The sequence below is a fragment of the Pelodiscus sinensis genome, chromosome 17, assembly GCF_049634645.1.
Source record: "Pelodiscus sinensis isolate JC-2024 chromosome 17, ASM4963464v1, whole genome shotgun sequence".
NCBI lineage: Eukaryota > Metazoa > Chordata > Testudines > Trionychidae > Pelodiscus > Pelodiscus sinensis.
In genome coordinates this window covers 25,861,653-25,880,107 of record NC_134727.1, presented here as the reverse complement: position 1 = coordinate 25,880,107, position 18,455 = coordinate 25,861,653, and the positions used below count along the sequence as shown (strand labels likewise).

At 43.1% G+C, this 18,455-nt stretch overlaps 1 long non-coding RNA gene across 1 annotated transcript; it reads left to right on the top strand.

Annotated features, from left to right (window-relative positions):
- The first annotated feature begins 16,417 nt into the window (after positions 1 to 16,417).
- Positions 16,418 to 18,139, top strand: LOC142818683 (uncharacterized). Its single transcript, XR_012896270.1, has 3 exons — positions 16,418 to 16,546; positions 16,647 to 16,682; positions 17,979 to 18,139. It is a non-coding gene; the product is annotated as an uncharacterized LOC142818683 (long non-coding RNA).
- Positions 18,140 to 18,455: the final 316 nt, after the last annotated feature.

Below are 18,455 nucleotides of genomic sequence, written 5' to 3'. Positions count from 1 at the left end.
GTAGACATGCCCTGAGAGATCATCAAGTCCAGTCCTTTGCCCACATGGCAGGACCAAGTACAATCTAGATTATCCCTGATAGATGTCTATCCAAACTGCTGTTAAATATCCCCAGTGATGGAGATTCCACAACTTCCCTAGGCAATTTATTAGGGTATGTCTACACTACAGCACTAATCTGAACTAAATTAATTCGAATTAGATCATTCGAACTAAGCTAATTCAAACTAGTGCATCTAGACCTAAAAACTAGTTCGAATTAGCATTTTGCTAATTCGAACTAGCATGTCCACATTGAGTGGACCCTGAACCGAGGTTAAGGATGGCCGGAAGCAGAGCGTGGAGCTGCTGTCTCAGGCTAGGCGAGGGCTGTGCTTAAAGGGACCCGACCCCCACCCCGGACAGACAATTCTCAGGGATTCCCCGCTTGAAAAGCAGTCCTGGCTTGGAGTGCCCTGAGAGCCCACACTTGGCACATCACAACACTCGGCCATCAGCCCGGCTGCATTTGCGTCAGGCTGCCATCCGGGGGGGGGGGGGTCAATCGGGGGGCTGCAGGAGAGTTTCCACCCCGAGGAGCCCGGAGAGCCATCCCAGTCCTCCCCATCGGGGGCTCGTACCTCATTCCTCCCTCACCTCCTTCCACTTACCCGTCCCTAGCTCCCCTTCCTGATGTACAAAATAAAGGACACGTGTGGTCAAAAATACAAATTCTCTTTATTGAACAAAACTTGGGGAGACTGGGAAAAGGAGGTGGGAGAGGGGAAGATAGAGGGTGGGTGAGGGGAGGGCAACTAAAATGATCAGGGCTTTGGAACAGGTCCCATATGAAGAGAGGCTAAAGAGACTGGGACTTTTCAGCTTAGAAAAGAGGAGACTGAGGGGGGATATGATAGAGGTCAATAAAAGCATGAGTGGTGTGGAGAGGGTGCATAAAGAAAAGTTCTGCATTAGTTCGCATAATAGAAGGATTAGAGGACACCAAATGAAATGAATGGGTAGCAGGCTTCAAACTAACAACAGAAAGTTCTTCTTCATAAAGCAAATAGTCACCCTGTGGAACTCCTTGCTGCAGGAGGCTGTGAAGGCTACAACTAGAACAGAGTTTAAAGAGGAGTTAGATAAATTCATGGAGGCTGGGTCCATTGAGTGGTATTAGCCAGGGGGTAGAAATGGTGTCCCTGGCCTCTGTTTGTGGAAGGCTGGAGATGGATGGCACGAGACAAATGGCTTGGTCATTGTCTTCGGTCCATCCCCTCCGGGGTACCTAGTGTTGGCCGCTGTTGGCAGACAGGCTACTGGGCTAGATGGACCTTTGATCTGACCCAGTACGGCCGTTCTAAGCTCAGGGCTCAGGGTCGGGGGTCTCACTGGACCACCTTGATTTTCATGCAAACCTGCTCCTGGATGGCCAGGCTGGCAGATATCCTGCCCTAGACGGCCACTTTCCTGTGCCTAGTGCGGAGGTCGTGGATGAGGTCCATGATCTCCGCACTAGACCAGGCGGGCGCCTCTTGCGGCCTCTTGCGGCCCCGGGCAGGCTCCTGGGAGCCACCAGCCTGGTCCCGGGAAGAGGCGGAGGGCTGGGTGGCAGCGGGTGGCTGGTTCATGCCGTGCCAGGTGCAGGGTCTGCTGGCTGGGTACTGGCAGGCTTGCATCTGGCACGGGCACCGTAGCCAGCTCGTGCCCCTTTAAGGGCTCCGGGGCCGGGAGGGGGGCAGAAGAGTTTTCCTGGTGGTGCCCAGAGTGGCCACCAGAGAAAGCTGGGAAGGGCTAGCCTCCCACTAGTTCGATTTAAGTGGCTACACAGCCCTTAATTTGAACTACTTAATTCGAACTAGGCGTTAGTCCTCGTAGAATGAGGTTTACCTAGTTCGAATTAAGCGCTCCGCTAGTTCGAATTAAGTTCGAACTAGCGGTTTGTATGTGTAGCGCCTATCAAAGTTAATTCGAACTAACATCTGTTAGTTCGAATTAACTTTGTAATGTAGACATACCCTTAGAGTGTTTAACCACCCTGATAGTAAGTTTTTCCTACATTCCAACCCAAACCTCCCTTGCTGCAATTTAAGCTCATTTCTTCTTGTTCTATCATCAAAGGTCAAGGAGAACAATTTTTTCCTTCCTCCTTGTAATACCCTTTTAGATACTTGAAAGCCTCTATCATGTCGCCTCTCAGTCTTCTCTTTTCTAAACTAAACAAGTGCAGTTCTTTCAGTCTTCTCTCATAGGTCATGTTTTCTAGACCTTTAATTATTTTTGTTGCTCTTCTCTGGATCTTCTCCAATTTCTCCACATCTTTCCTGAAATGTGGTATCCAGAACTGGACACAATACTCTAACTGAGGCCTAATAAGCACAGAGTAGAGCGGAAGAATGACTTCTCATATCTTGTTCACAACACACCTGTTAATGCATCCCAGAATCATGTTTGCTTTTTTTACAACAGTTTCACACTGTTGACTCATATTTAGCTTGTGGTCCACTATGATCCCTAGATCCATTTCTGCAGTATCACTTCCTAGAGAGTCGCTTGCCATTCTGTATGTGTGAAACTGATTGTTCCCTCCTAAGTGTAGTATTTTGCATTTGTCCTTATTAAACTTCATCCCATTTACCTCAGACCATTTCTCCCATTTATTCAGATCATTTTGAATTATGACCCTATCCTCCAGAGCACTTACAACTCCTCCCAGCTTGGTATCATCTGCAAACTTAATAAGCATGCTCTCTATGTCATCATCTAAATCATTGTGAAGATATTGAACTGAACCGGTCCCACAACAGACCCTGTGGAACCCCACCTGTTATGACCTTCCAGCATGACTATGAACTGTTAATAACTACTCTCTGAGGGTATGTCTACACTACCCTCCTAGTTCGAACTAGGAGGGTAATGTATGCATACCGCACTTGCTAATGAAGCCCGGGATTTGAATTTCCCGGGCTTCATTAGCATAAGCGGGGAGCCGCCATTTTTAAATCCCCGCTGCTTCGAACCCCGTGTAGCGCGGCTACACGGGGCTCGAACTAGGTAGTTCGGACTAGGGTGCCTATTCCGAACTACCGGTACACCTCGTTTCACGAGGAGTACCGGTAGTTCGGAATAGGACCCTAGTCCGAACTACCTAGTTCGAGCCCCGTGTAGCCGCGCTACACGGGGTTCGAAGCAGCGGGGATTTAAAAATGGCGGCTCCCCGCTTATGCTAATGAAGCCCGGGAAATTCAAATCCCGGGCTTCATTAGCAAGTGCGGTATGCATACATTACCCCGCTAGTTCGAACTAGCGGGGTAGTGTAGACATACCCTGAGAATGGTTATCCAGCCAGTTATGCACCCGCCTTATAGTAGCCCCATGTAAGTTGCATTTCCCTAGTTATTGATAAGAAGGTCATGCAAGACTGCATCAAATGCTTTACTAAATTCTATGTATGCCACGTCCACCTCTTCTCCATTATCCACAAGACTTGTTAACCTATCAAAGAAAGCTGTCAGATTAGTTTGACATGCTTTGTTCTTTACAAATCCATGCTGGCTGTTACCTATCACCTTATTATCTTCCAGATGTTTGCAGATGAATTCCTTAATTACTTGCTCCATTGTCTTCCCTGACTGGTCTGTAGTTTCCTGGGTTGTTCTTATTTCCCTTTTTTTATAGATGTGCACTATATTTGCCCTTTTCCAGTCTTCTGGAATCTCTCTGACTTCCATGACTTTTTAAAGAGGATAGCTAAAGTCTCAGATACTTCCTCTATCAACTCCTTCATTTAAAAGCAAGCTCATCGTGTCCCAATATTGCTAAAAAGATCTGGCAGAATCCTAGAAAAAGTATTTCAAAACAATGTGGAAATGTGTATTAAGTTGCAGTTTTGCCAGGAATCATGTTAAGAGCCCTGGAAGCTTAATGACAAGGATTCACTGTCAATGATTTACTACACATTGAACCTCTCTAGAGTGGGATTCTTAGGTCTGGCAACATCCGTCACCCAGCATCGTCAGGGATCCTGAGGAACTTCCAGGGTCGGAGCACTCATGGGGAAAAAATGCAGGATCGTGGATGTTGTCAGACTAGAGAGCTGGGCTGATTGCTGGGGTCGCAGCTCAGTGGCCAGGGACAACGGGCTAGGAGGCCAGAGGACTGGGGCCAGAGCCTGATGATCAACAGCCAGGAGCCAGTAGCTGGGAGCAGAGCTCAGCAGCCAGGGCTGGGGGGCCAGGTGTGGAATCTGGCAGCCGGGAGCAGAGGGCTCGGCGGGGAAAGTGCAACTGGTAGTGGGGCCCAGCAACTGGGGCTGGTAGCCAGATGTGGAGTCCAGCAGCAAGGACTGTGGGGTGGGGGCCAAGAACAGAGCCCAGCAGCCATAGCTGGAGGCCATAAACAAAGCCCAGTGTCTGGAGTTTGGCAGCAGAGGAGCCAGCATTGGCTCCCCTGTCCAGCAAGCTGGTCGGTCCCAAACCAGGAAGAGAGGGTACCAGACCCAGGGGGTCCAACCTGTACTTCAATTTTGAGTGGATTTGCTAAAGTAAGGGGAGAAAAATCTTTATTTAAAAACAGTGTGTTACTCTATCTACTCCATATGGACCTGGACCAACAGGTCATGACTCCTTTAAACTGGGTCTGCCAGTACTGACTTAGACTTCCCAAGGCCTGGGGCTGAAGCCAAAGCTTGAGCCTCACTGCCTGAGGCTGAAACCCAAGCACTTCAGTCCTGGTCAGTAGGGGTGTGTCTAGACTACAGGGTTTTGTCAACAAAAGTGGACTTTTGTCGACAAAACTATACCTGCGTCCACACTACCGCTGAGTTCTGTCGACATAACGTCGACAGAACTCAGAAGTTTTGTCGACGCTGGTAAACCTCATTTTACGAGGCATAACGCCTTCTGTCGACAGAGTTTCTGTTGACAGAAGGTGTTATTGCATGTAAACTGTCCTTTGCGTCCACACTACCATGTCGACAAAGCAGCTTGCTTTGTCAACAGAACTCAATGTAGTCTAGACGCTCTTTGTCGACAGAAGTTTTGTCGACAGTATCTGTCGACAAAACTTTTGTCGACAGAAGCCTGTAGTCTAGACGTACCCTAGGGCTCAGGTTACAGGCCCCCTACCTGGGCCTGTAGCCCTTGGGCTTCAGCTTTGACCCTCCTAACCAAGTTGGTAGGACTCAGGCTTTGGCCCCCTGACTCAGGACTGCAGACCTTGGCTGGGCTCAGGGTTTGCCCCCTGGAGTCATGTTCCGATTTTTGTTGTCAGAAGGGAATTCAAGTGCAATGAAGTTGGAAACCCCCTGACTGAGCCCCATGGCAATATCAGAGTCATTATGACTCTTCTAGATGAACCAGACAATGATATAATGAGGGAAGATTTTTTTGAAGAGTGTGGTCTATTTCTAGATTATTTAAAGGTGGGGGCTAACTGTGGTATGCAATTTAATAAACAGGAAATTATCTCAATTTATCCTTCCCCTTCCAAAGATCCTGTGATATCTTGTGTACTTATATGGGTAGATTTTATAAGGTTTTCTTTTACTTCCTTTGTTTTTGTGTACAAAAGCATTAGCTCTCACCAAATAAGGCTCTTTGCCCCAGTTCTAGCATTTCTGATGAGAGCAGCTCCAATGTTTGTATCTTCAGAGACTGTAGGTCATTGAAACTCAGCCGCTAGAATTATTTTTGGTGTCTTTTCTGAAGAGGGCCCTGTTGCTATTTGTTTACAATGATGTCTCTGATAGGCTAACTGGAGCGGTACCAAAGCACTAATGGCTAAGAACCACGTAGACTGCTTGTGGCATCACTAATCCCCTTTAGTGCTATGCTAAAATCACCTCCTTGGTGTGCTACCTTTGTTGTGTGTTAAAGGAAGGATAATCAAGAAAGGGAGAGCAATACATCTTTTTAATGCACAAACATGCAAATGGCATGTTCAATTTTAAAGATTTAAAGGAGAAAAAAAATCACCCAAAATTGAACAACTTGTGGTGTACTGAGCGAGCAATCTGCCCCATCCACCAAAAAAAAAGGGGGGGGGAAATACACAACTAGTGGTGTCATCAATGAAGCTAAGCAAGAACAGTCATACTCTATTGCCCAACTGTGACTTTATGCTGCTACGATGGGCCAGTTGGAGCCATGTAGGTAGATGAAGACTGTCCTTAATATATGAGTTTCCCCAGATGTAAGAGCTAGCTATGCTCTAGGCCAGGGGTGGGCAATAGTTTTTGATGGGGGGGCCACTCCAAGATTTGGAAAATGGTCAAGGACCTCACTCTTCCCGGACATTAATGGAGGAGATGCGGAGTCTGAGATGGAGGATGGGTGGAGAAGGGCACTTGGGATAAGGAATTGGAGTGTAGGAGGGAGAAGAATGTCCTGAGAGGGAGTTTGGGAGAAGGAGGCAGTTGTGCCCTCGGGCACTAAACTGAGCTGCTAAGGTTTGGGTTGTGACCTGGGGCAGGGGGGCATTGTGAACTGGGGCAGGGGATTGGGGTGCCAGATCTGGGAGGGGGTATGGGCTCAAGAAGGGGACAGAAGGTTTGGCTTATGTGGGGTAGGGGAGCAGGAGTGGGGGAGGCAGAGGGTTGGGGGAAGGGAGGGGCAGGGGTACCAGAGGCAGGCTCTGGATGGGAGACTTATCTGGGTGACTCCCAGCCAGCAGTCCAGCAGGTTACTCAGGCAGGCAGCCTGCCCCTCTGCACAGGCAGCAGGGGCCATTTGAATAAGAGCCCGAGGGAAGCAGGAAGTGGTGCTTTGTACGCTGCCTGTTCTTCAGACAGGCAGCTCCCATTGGCCAGAATCATCCAATGGGATTGTGCTGGGGGCAGGAGCAGCGCATGAAGCACCACTCCCGTCTGCCCTGGGCTCACAGCTGAGAAAGAGAAACGGCAGCGGCAGCTGCTTTTCTGAGTGGTGCCTGGGGGCAGGGGCAAGCAGAGAGTCTGCTTGAGGATCCCTACTTCATCCACGGGCCAGATTTGGTGGCTTTGGCGGGCCACATCCGGTCCCTAGGCTGTATTTCATCCAGTCCTGCTCTAGGCCTTTTTGTCTTAACAGTAGAGACATAGGGGTAAGCCAGAGCATGTCTGTGCTCCAGTTATTCTTCAGTATCATGACAGACTAAGCCTGGCAGTTGTTGCTGGAGTGTATAAATTAGCACTTCCTTGAATGTGCTCTAATGTTGCAGATAGGCCTTGCAATGCCCCTGTTTATGGGGAGGTAGAAGGAGGGCACAACCCCACCATAGGCCTGACCTTCCCTTTCCTGTCTTCCTATGCTATGATCATCCGGGCCAAAATGGCTAGCCACCCACGTCTTTAAAATTGCTGATGACACTCTCTAAGGATGAGATCCATGTAAACAAGCACCAGTATCATGATACTAAGAGAGAGCTGACAGTTATATTTCCTAGAAAGAAGATAACATTGCAACTGGGTATGGCCAGCTGGAGGAAACATCAAATGAGACACAGCAGTCAGGGTTCAAATTAGGATTAATACAATAGCATACAGCTAAGTAGGCGTATTCCTGAAATACTGAGTAATAATTCAATTTCTCTTACTACGTGACTTCCTTTCTGATCTTTGCCTTTCATTACTCATCTGTCAGAACTTGGAGTCGATACTCATTTTCTGGCCAGCATCTCTCTACTTTTGTTTAGAACGAGGGGATTGTGCGAGTTGAGCTCTTTGGGGGTACAAAGTAAGGAAAACAGTTGCTCAGTTTCGGTTGCCCAGGATTACGTTGGCACAGCTGGACCAGCCAGCCTGAAAATTCCAGTTACAGGATCTCCAAACTGGCTGCCTGGGTCTGTCCCCAGTTTGTGTCTCCACGGCTCAATGAAAGGGCAATAAATCAGGGCATAACTCGAATGTTACGTATGGGCTGTGCTGATGTTCCCAGGCAATAAGTGCCATTGCCACTGGCAGGCTTCTGAAAGTAATTCAGGGCAAAATGCCATTGATATGGCATAACAGCCTCTCCCAAAGAACACTCAAGGTATTCTGGGAGATTAAACGAAACAAACACCTTGTGCTGAAAACACCAGTGCCCCCAAAAAAACTTTCAACTGGAATTCTGGTGATCGTGTCTTTTATACAAACGGTTTATATTAAAATTGTCTGTTGAAAATTTAGTCTCTTTCTTTCTTGTTTGCCAATCAGTTGAGATCAGACATTGTCTTCTATAAATCTATTGATCTATAAATAATTTTATGCACATTTCAGCCTATGAGTTACTAGCACATTTCACATTGATTGTTCAAAATGTGTGATTGGCCATTTATGTCACAGGCTTTTTTTCCAGCTCTCTGAATGATAAGATAAGCTTTTTAAGTGTAGAAGAGTAAAGAAATAGCAAATACCTCTTCTCTTTGAGATGGGTGTTTGCTTGTGAATGCACTTACTCACCTTAGGGGAAATTATACCTTCTAGAAATAAGCGGCACAATGCCTCTCACTACTACTTATATCCTCAAAAGAGGACTTCTGCAAACTTATGTATCAATCATGGTCTGGAGCTCAGCCTAGGGTGAAATTCATCCATGAAGAACTACAGTTTCCCAAAGAGCCATGTGAACAATATCCTGTCCACATGAATGTCTGTGAACACTAAATAACCAGTGGTTGCAAAAGAAACTGAATTGAACAGCTGTTCAGAAATCTTCAGCTGTTGTAAATCAGCCTCATTCCACGCAAGCCAAGGGAGCCATATAAATGTATACTGGCTAAGGATTTAGCCCGATTTTTTTGAGCACTGTTTTGCAATATTTTACTATCTCTATAAACTTCATCCCCAAATATTTTACAATAGAAATGGCAGAAGGAGAAAGACCAGCAGGCAGGGTGGGGCAGGAGAAGTTACGTTTTGAGCTTTAACACAAGATGCAAAATCAAGCAATAAAAGAAGCTCCCTCCTGCCCCAGACAGTCAAAGGGGTAAGGTTGTATGACAAGACAGAGAGGAGGCTGGCTCTTGTTGCCCTCTATAAAGTGTTTTTCAAACTCTGGTTGCGGGGCTGCCAGGGTTAGTCACTGGCAGCCCTACACCACTTTGTTTACTTAATGTGTCCATAACTACGGAGCCTTGCAGCTCCCGTTGGCTGTGGTTCACCATTTCCAGCCAAGGGGAGCTGTGAGGCTCCATAGCTATGGACACGTTAAGTAAGCAAAGCAGCACAGGCCTGCCAGGGGTTTACCCTGACTGCCCTGTGACCCAAATCTGAAAAACGTTGTTCTATGATGTACAGATACATTGAACGAGCTGATGGAAATTTGTTTAAACAAGAGGTCTCCCTTACATGGGTTTAGTCCCCATTGTTGAGGCACTGACGTACATAGGGAATAAACAGAAAAGTGTGATAAGCCATAGACCAAATCAGTGAGGGACAACCTAGGTTAGTTAGTGGGCCATACGAAGGGCCCTCCTTTATCTCAGTGGGTTACAAGATTGTCGTAACCAAGACAGTCTCCCAGCATAGGGTAGTTTTACTAACTGTGTTTACATACCTAGATTTTGCAGGGTCTGTCGACTGAACCATGGCAGCACTTTGATTGGATGCAGAGGGAGCACAGGCTCTCATAATGTTGTGTGCAATCGGCATACACCTCACTTCATGTGCCTTTGCTTCAAGAGCATGTCACTTTGGTAATAACAGTAGGGGAAAAAAACTATATGAATGAAAACCAGCAGAATTGGAGAGCCCTGTGTGCGGGTAACAGTAAACAAAATGTCTCGTGAGCCACACACAGAACCCCAATGAGCCGCATGTTGCCCTCAGGACAACGGTTGCTCACCACTGGGCTAAATTCAGTCAGCTGAAGATCTTTTCTTTGAAACTCTGGCTGCCAGGAAGTGCAGCCTTTTTTTAAAGAGTTCATTGAGAGAATTTTCTAAGACCAGAAACCAACCAATCCCCCTGCAATTTCTCCACTAGGAAAAAGTCCCATTGTTAGTTATGCACAGAGCACCATAAACTATTATGAGCCAAGATGAGGATTTGTCCCAGAATTACTTTCTAGTCTGTATCTTCATCTGGTCCCTGGAGAGCAATTCTTGTTGAGCGAATGGGCAGATTTCCCATGGTATTTGGGCTTATTTTCCCATGGTATTTGGGCTGAAGGAAAGCACCAATGCTTGTGAGTGATCCTACGCATGCACCCGGCTACTGTGAGAACTCCCAAAAGACCGGTAGAATCTCCAAGAAGAGGAATAAATAGACACACGAAAATAAGTAATTGGGGGGTGGGGGGGGGAGGGGGAAGGGGTTAGCATGTACAAAGTGGGTCAGTTTCTGTTAAAACTCTGTATTTCTTTGTTTGGATTTTTTGTTTTTTGTCTCTTGCTGTTCCAGGAAGGGTGTGGCTCTGTGACTCAGGACATAAATATTCATATTGGAGTATCTAGCATCCAAAAACATACAAAGACTGGGAAGGGGAATTTTAGTAAAAAAGAATAAAAATCTTCTTTTCCCCAGAGACTGTTTCACAGTACAGATCCCAAAACTTTGATGCTGTTTTCCCAAAAGTCACTTCATGATTAGCCTGACAACCACATACAAAAGGCCCCTTGCCAAAGGAGACAATATACTGTCCAGAGAGTTGACTCTGAACTAATTATTGGAGCCAGAGTATAAAATAGGCAGGGACTATCCATGATCTGTTTGGAGAATATTACACTTTGGTAACAGATGTGTTGATTTCAGCACACTGAACAGCTGGGATGAAATTGGCCCAATTTTTTTTAATTACAAATAAGACTTAGGTGTCAGGTAGATCTTGCACTTTCTCTCTAAAGGAGGCATGAATTTTACCCTATGAGAATTCTATTTTAAAAGTATTCTGACAGCATATAGGGTTGACAGATATTTCTAAAATGTTTTTAAAAAATTCATCACACCTGGCTATTGATCTTTACATTGACATATTAAGACTGAAAATATCTGTTTATAATGACACCATATTATGCTTTGTAATTGCTGTGGGACTTTAGGTACCTACACAATGTCACTATAGCTATACTGCAAATATATGAGATATCAGAGTAGTAATATTAAATTCGGCATTATAACAATTCAGTACAGTTTTCTCTTCAAAATCACTGAGAAGTTCCTCAGTGCAGGGGATCATAAAGATATCCTCTGTGTAAACTGAGGCTAAAACATTACGTGATATGTGTAAACCACTTCCAAGTCCTATCACAGCCTGATTTTGAGCTTGTGTGGGCCCTATGCACAGCACTGAATTTCACCCGGTATGCGTATTGCCCTAGCATCTCTCAGGGCACATCTATGCTAAATTCCTCTTTCAAAAGAGGAATGTAAATTAGGCAAATCAAAAGTGCAAATGAAGTGTGGATTTAAATATCCCTTGCTTCATTTGCATATTCGCGTCCAACCGCTTTTTTGAAAAAGGGTTTTTTGAAAGTGAAAGCACAGTCTAGATGAAAAAAACCCCACCCTTTTTCGAAAGAACCCGTGCTCCTGAAAAAGTGAGGAGTACGGGTTCTTTCGAAAAATAGGGTTTTCGAAAAAGCGTCTAAACTGTGCTTTCACTTTTGAAAAACCCTTTTTCGAAAAAGCGCTTGGATGCAAATTATACTCTCTTTATAATTAAAGGAAGTGATTAGAATAGTTTTCATATTGTGTGGTTAATTTTAATTCCATATCAGACACTTAAAATTATACTCACTTTATAATTTAACGGAGTGATTAGAATAGTTTTCATATTGCATTTAAAAGTGGCCAGGCTCCAGGTGAGAGTTGCTTCCTTAGACTACATTTGTTTCATGAAGCTAGTATTAAAATATTTCCATTCTTGTTGGGAAATAAATTTCATGTCTTAACTTCTCAGATTTTCCACATTTATTAGTCACTGAGGTGAACATAAGTAAATTTGAATAGATCTTTCAGATAATGAAAACCTCCATGTGCAGTTGAAATCATACTCCAGAAGTGTATAATCAATCCAAATCCTCTCCATCTCTCAACTGGAGGGGAAGTAAGTGCAGGTATAAAGCAAGTGAGTGGCCACATGGGAAACTCCATCTTGCCAGTTTTTAATTGTCTTGGTGCAATTATATCCTTTCAAATAAAAAAGAAAGGGCAATGATGACCAAGTCTGGGAAATGAGAAACACTGGTCAGAATAGTTTCATTGTTGACTGTTTTGCGCAAATGAGTGTCTGTTCATATTTTTAGAGGCTACCCTGTCAGTGTATGCATTAAAAATCAGATTGTGTGATCTTATCTCTCTTATTTTTCCGCAGCGGTTGCAATCTAAGAACATACCAGTATGTCATCAGTAGATGTAAAAGGAAAATTCACTACCAACCAAAGCAGATAGAGTCCTTAATTTTGGTTTTGGTTTTTCCAGCAGTGAAACTCCCCGCTGCCCACACTTCCTGCCCCTCCCCCCATACTACTCCATTTCTGGTGCACAGGGATTTCAACGTCTTTAACCAACTCCAACATTCTAGAACATTTTGGATGTGCTCGCCAATTTGCAATCACTTGCAGTTCTTAAATGACCATCGGCAAATGCAATAAAATATAAAAGATTCTTCCAAGTAAATTAAACACACAATTATACTGCTAGTACATTTTTTTATCCAAGTAATACATTAAAAGAGGATTAATAATTTTTTCATTTTTATTTTTTATTTTACTTTAACCTTTAAGAAAGAAAAATTTCAGTAGGAGATCATCTTTCCCATCCCTTATTGGAAAAATGGTGATATTATGGATCTATATAGATATTTTGCCAACAACGAAAGAGATGCCCATGGATATAACTAGACTGATTGCTAGGTATATACTATTCTGTTTAAGTTCTTTATTTAAAAGAGGAAGAAGAAAATATATAGGGCACAAAAAAAGCAAAATCTGTATTGGTTGAAATAATAACCTGCCACTCTGATGTGGAAAGAGAAGTAGATATTAGGCTACAGTAATTCCTGACTCGTTAAAGTCAGGAGTGCACTGTTGTCATTTATACCTTCTACATACAAAACATTTACTTTATGACTGACATGCCTCCACTGTCTCAAATAAATAATGTTCAGCTTGAAATTTCAGGTCTCTCCCCTTTGCCCCCCATAAAGGGACAATACTGTATTATTTATGTCAAACGCTGGTGTTTCTCTCAAAGCAGACACAAAAGAATAATGTACAATGGACCAATTTCAATCCTGTGGTCTGAAGATCAACTCTATTAATTATAAGAGCAAGTGAATCATTGGAGTAATTTGGTAGCATGGTAAATGACTACATATTAATAGCACTTAATATTAAATACACCCAACTGGATATCATTTCCTCAGACAGAAATTGCTAAAATGTGGCCAAATTTTGGCTTTACATATAGGTCGCTCCAAAATAAAAATCTAGCAGAAGTGTATCTAAGAGGCAGTAATCCTGTGTAGAGCTGAGAGAAATGAAAAGTCAGTTTAAAAAACCATGCTGTTTCAGGGCAAACAAAACTGAAAATTTGGGTAGAATTCATCCAGCAACAAAAATAAGGAGGGAAAATTATGAAAAAGTCAAAGCAATTCATTTAGAAACAAAATGTTGATTCCAAATGACTTTTCAAAAAAGTTCTGTTCAACCTGAATATATTTTTTTTTTGTTGTTTTTCATTTTGGCAAGAAAAACTGGAAACATTCAGTCTGGCTCAAAACAACCTTCCTCCTATTCCAATGTTCAATTTGGCCCTCTGCCCAAAAAGTCAATTCCTCGTTTATCCCAAGCATGGCTTCCCACAGTAGTGTATTCTTTCCTTGAGCAAGAACAATGTGATGGGAATATGCAGGTGTCATTGCTAGGTTAGAGGGCATATGTGCACAGACATGCAGAGTATATTGCTCATCTCTGTGCCTATTCCCCCGCTCCTGCCATGAATAACCTAAAGGACAACCTCTCCGAAGGTCTTTTGGAAGGAGAACTGGCATATGAGTAGGGGATCCTGCCCTCTTTGGAACAGACAGGTTTTTCAGGTGGGTGCTTTAGCACAACCGCCTACCAGAATTTACCCTCATAAGCCAAACTGGATTATTTAAGGAGTTAGAAAAATATTTTTCATATTGAAAAATATTCAGGAAATAGTGACATTCCCAGAGCATAATCACAGGTTGATTAGAAATAAAGCAATACATTTGAGGAAAATTATTGTCTTGGGGGTGGGGGGTAGGGGATAATTTACTGCATGTGTGAAAGTGTATAGTTTTCTCTCCTCGCGGTACCACCTCAGATCCATGGAGTAATGGCAACACAGTGCCTGCTCCCCTCCTGTATTTACATTCATGATTCAGATAAGTCCTGCACAGTCACTCAGGGAGAGAAGGGCAAAGGGGGAACTTACAGCCCCTTAAGCTACACCTCACAACCTGGCTCTTAGTATCCAAACAAGACCTTAGAGATTGTTCTGATTTTCCTGAGGAGTTCTGCTTTACAATTCACTGTTAAAATAGACCAGTCTAAGAACAGCCAAGTTAGAAGACATTGAAGCAGGTCCCATGTACAGCAGAACTGATTGACTAAATGATTTCAACCTTTTAAAAAGGCAATTCCATTCCTTAACTGGCTCTACATATGAACAACATACAAAATGCTTCAGTCTTAGTATATGGGGAAAACACCGAGCACTTGTCTTCACTAACCCAGACATCAACTCTCTGGAGATTGATCTGCCTGGGTCCGATTTAGCGGGTCTAGTAAGGACCCACTAAATCAACTGCTGATCTGATTTCCCCATCAACTCTGGTACTCCAGCGGGTCATGAAGAATAAGGGAAGTTGATGGGAGAGTTTCTCCTTTCGACCTCCTGCAGTGGTGATGCCGTAGTAATTCAAGTTAAGGAATGTCAACTCCAGCTACGCTAGTCACATAACTGGAGTTGAATATCTTATTTCGACTTTCTCCCATAGTGTAGACCTGGCCCTATTTAATAGCTCTTTGTCATGGATTCTGTTGTGTTCAACATCTACTCTGAGGTATATTTTCACTGATAGGACAGTAATTCTCATAAAAGGCTGATTTCTCTGTTTTTATTGCTTCATGCATAGCCACATTTCTGGATGAATCTTTTCTAACATTCTGGCTATGTCTAGACTGGCATGATTTTCCGCAAATGCTTTTAATGGAAAAGTTTTTCCGTTAAAAGCATTTGTGGAAAAGAGCGTCTAGATTGGCACAGACGCTTTTCTGCAAAAGCACTTATTGCGGAAAAGCATCCGTGCCAATCTAGACGTGGTTTTGCACAAGAAAGCCCCGATCACCATTTTCGTCATCGGGGCTTTTTTGCGCAAAACAGTTTTTAGCTGTCTACACTGGCTCTTTTGCGCAAAAACATTTCTGGAAAAGGGATTTTGCTCAAACAGGAACGTCAAAGAATTTGCGCAAGAAGCACTGATTTCGGACAGTAGAACGTCAGTGCTTTTGTGCAAACTCAAGCGGCCAGTGTAGACAGCTGGCAAGTTTTTGCGCAAAAGCAGCTGCTTTTGCGGAAAAACTTGCCAGTCTAAATGCAGTCTCTCAGTTTAATATTTTTAACAATATTGTCCACTGTTTTGGTGATTATAACATGTTGATCACACTGAAATTGGTAATTAGTGGTTATAGTGTTGTTCGAGAGGAAAGTGTTCCAACTGCTGCAAAGACAGCGTGTTGGGGTTAAAAATATGAAAAAATTGAGACATTTAATGTACCTCTGTACATGGTAAAAAATCCAATTGCAGTTGCTATTTGCCTGTAACTCTGATACACCTTCTCAACTGGAATGGGATTGCACAGTCCCTAGGTGATATTGTGCCACTAGTCAGCAAAAGGGTGCTTCTCCAGAGTCCATGTTCCCCCAGGGTAATCAGTTAAATGGCAGAAGTCGCTCAAGAATATGGTCAATACTTGTGCCTCTCCTGAGTGCCAGTATTGGCTGGCGGTGGGGTTCAAGAATTCTCATACTAGATAGGAGCCAACTTCTTAGAAAGGCTATTTGTAGGGAGTAATAATATCATTTCAGTATTCATGGCATTCCCTAAGCCAGGGACAGGAAATGTGGTAGAAGCCTTAATTAGGAAAAGGTAAAATTGTAAAGCTTCCCTAGTATATGAATTGACCTCCTTTTCTTTTCCTTGGATCATTGTACTTTTTCTTTTCCTGCTATCCCAGTTAATATTTAAAAACAAAACAAAAGCTTAGTAGGGAACAGATATAAAATAAAAAAAAGGATAAACACCTACACACATCTACATTAAAAAAATCTGTAGATTCAAAGTCAGATAAACAGCTAGGAGATTCCATTCTTCAGGTAATTCCTTCCCCCCGCCTCCTTTTCTATGTGTTTGTGGTTAGATATTAATCATTTCCTTTAGCATCATGTATATAAGAGTAAGAACAACACACTCAGGCACAGTTTGAGAAGTTGAAGTACAGAGCTATCTTCACAATGCTGCCCTTGATTTTGATTTTGCTTAGCTTGGGATCATATTGTAACTCAGCACCAACAGGAGAACTCGGAAAAGCAATTATGGAAACTCTGGAACTTGTGGACAAAATTGAGCAGTCACAGGTAACTTAGTTCCAGAGTGATTTTTAAAGTCAGTTTAATTTGTCTAATTTTTGTTGCAACTTTAAGTTTACAGTAACTAACTTCATTATTTCTTTATCAGTTTCAGGAGCATTTAAAGACACCAGATAACGTATTGGTAAGAAATTGAAATGTATTTTTGGTTAGTGTGCCAGATTTTATGTTTGCTTTATGATTTCAAATGTAGTTAAGATACTTTTTTTGTTGGAGAGGCTATATGATTTAAGTGCCTGATCCTGCCACCTTCCCCACATTGAGCCGACTGTGCAAAAATTCATCCAGATACTTACCTTTATGCACAGTGAGAAGGCCCATTGACTTAAATGGGAATACTCACAGTACACATAAAGCTAACTATGCACATGAATCTTTACAGCGTCAGGACCTCACTCTATAAGTGCTCCTATTAATTCAAATAAAACTTCTTGTGGGGTCAGGCGCTATCAAAAAGAAAGGCAAAACTGGGCTGCAAATTCACATCTCTGGCAATATGCCAATGAAGGCATATGACTAAAACCCTCATCTTATGCCTTAAGTGAGACTTGTGCTGCATCCCTCTGGAGAAAGATGAATTTCACACTAAGTGAATAATTGTATTAATAGTTTCAAAATTACTAGCGGAAGACTCATAAGGGACCAATTTCTGTTTTGACTTAAACTCCATTATTTCAATGGGCCAAACTCTCCTCTGTGAAACAGATACTCAGTTACTCCAGAGAACCCAGAGATGATGGTAATATGAGGTATGCAAGGAGCTGAGCTGACTGGGGGAACTTGTGTAGAGCTTTCCTGGGCCAATTTTATGCTACTTAATGAGGGAGATAATCGAAAGCCCAAGAGGGAGTTAGGCAGCAAACTCTCATTGAATGTCAACAGCTCACTCCTCTTTATGCCACTGAAAATCTCTCCTTATAAGTACAAAAGGCACGTAAATAAACTCCCATGTTACAAAGCTACTCAATTCTGAGTACAATTCTGAGCTGACTACAGACAATATGGTTCAAGATAGTCCTAACACGGGGACAAATTCCGCCTTCATTTCCCCTTAAAGACAATCAGGCCCAATTTGTTTTTTAAATGGCCTCTGATTTTAGGTGCTTCCATATTTGGGAGATGCCCATCTTAATACGTGTAGATCTCAATGATCAGAGCTGCTTAGGACCTACAATTTCAGCTCAAGCCCATGGGAACTGCATACGCTCGTATCACTGAAAAACATCACACCATTAAGTTTACCAATTGGACACCCAATAATACAGGGACCCAAAATTACAGGCCACTTTTTAAAATGTTGGCCTAAATTAGAACGGTGTACCAGGTAGTCACATTCCAGTGCTGTACCATGTGCCACTCAGAGATTTACATTGTGAAGACAAATGATATAGCATGTTGTAAATAATGATTATTATTCCAGGAGGAGAAATGCATACTTAAATCATTAAATACGTTTATTGAATCTGTGAGAGCAAACCACCGTACTCTCAGCCTCTTACCCAGCAACTTGAATACAACAAAACTCAGCCTCTTACCCAGCAACTTGAAGTATATCGAGAAGGAATTGGAAGGAAAGCTCAATCTGAAAGTAAGTTTTGTTGGCTTTTTTCCCCTCTACCGTGAGTGGATTATTTGAAGTTAGAGAAATACCCATATATAAATGAAAGCAGGTGCACACTAAAGACAGAATGGATGAATGGAATAATCAACTGTTAATTTGCAGTTTTGATTTATTTGTGTCACTTCTGCAAAATACTTGACTTGTTAAGGGACAGACAAAGCCAGTTAGCCATAGTAAGGTACAATGCACAGTCTTAGGATGAACAGGAGGGGTACAGAATCCCTCCTAGAGTTCTCTGTTTAGCAAAGAGTATATGTGTGGACTCATGTGTGGACT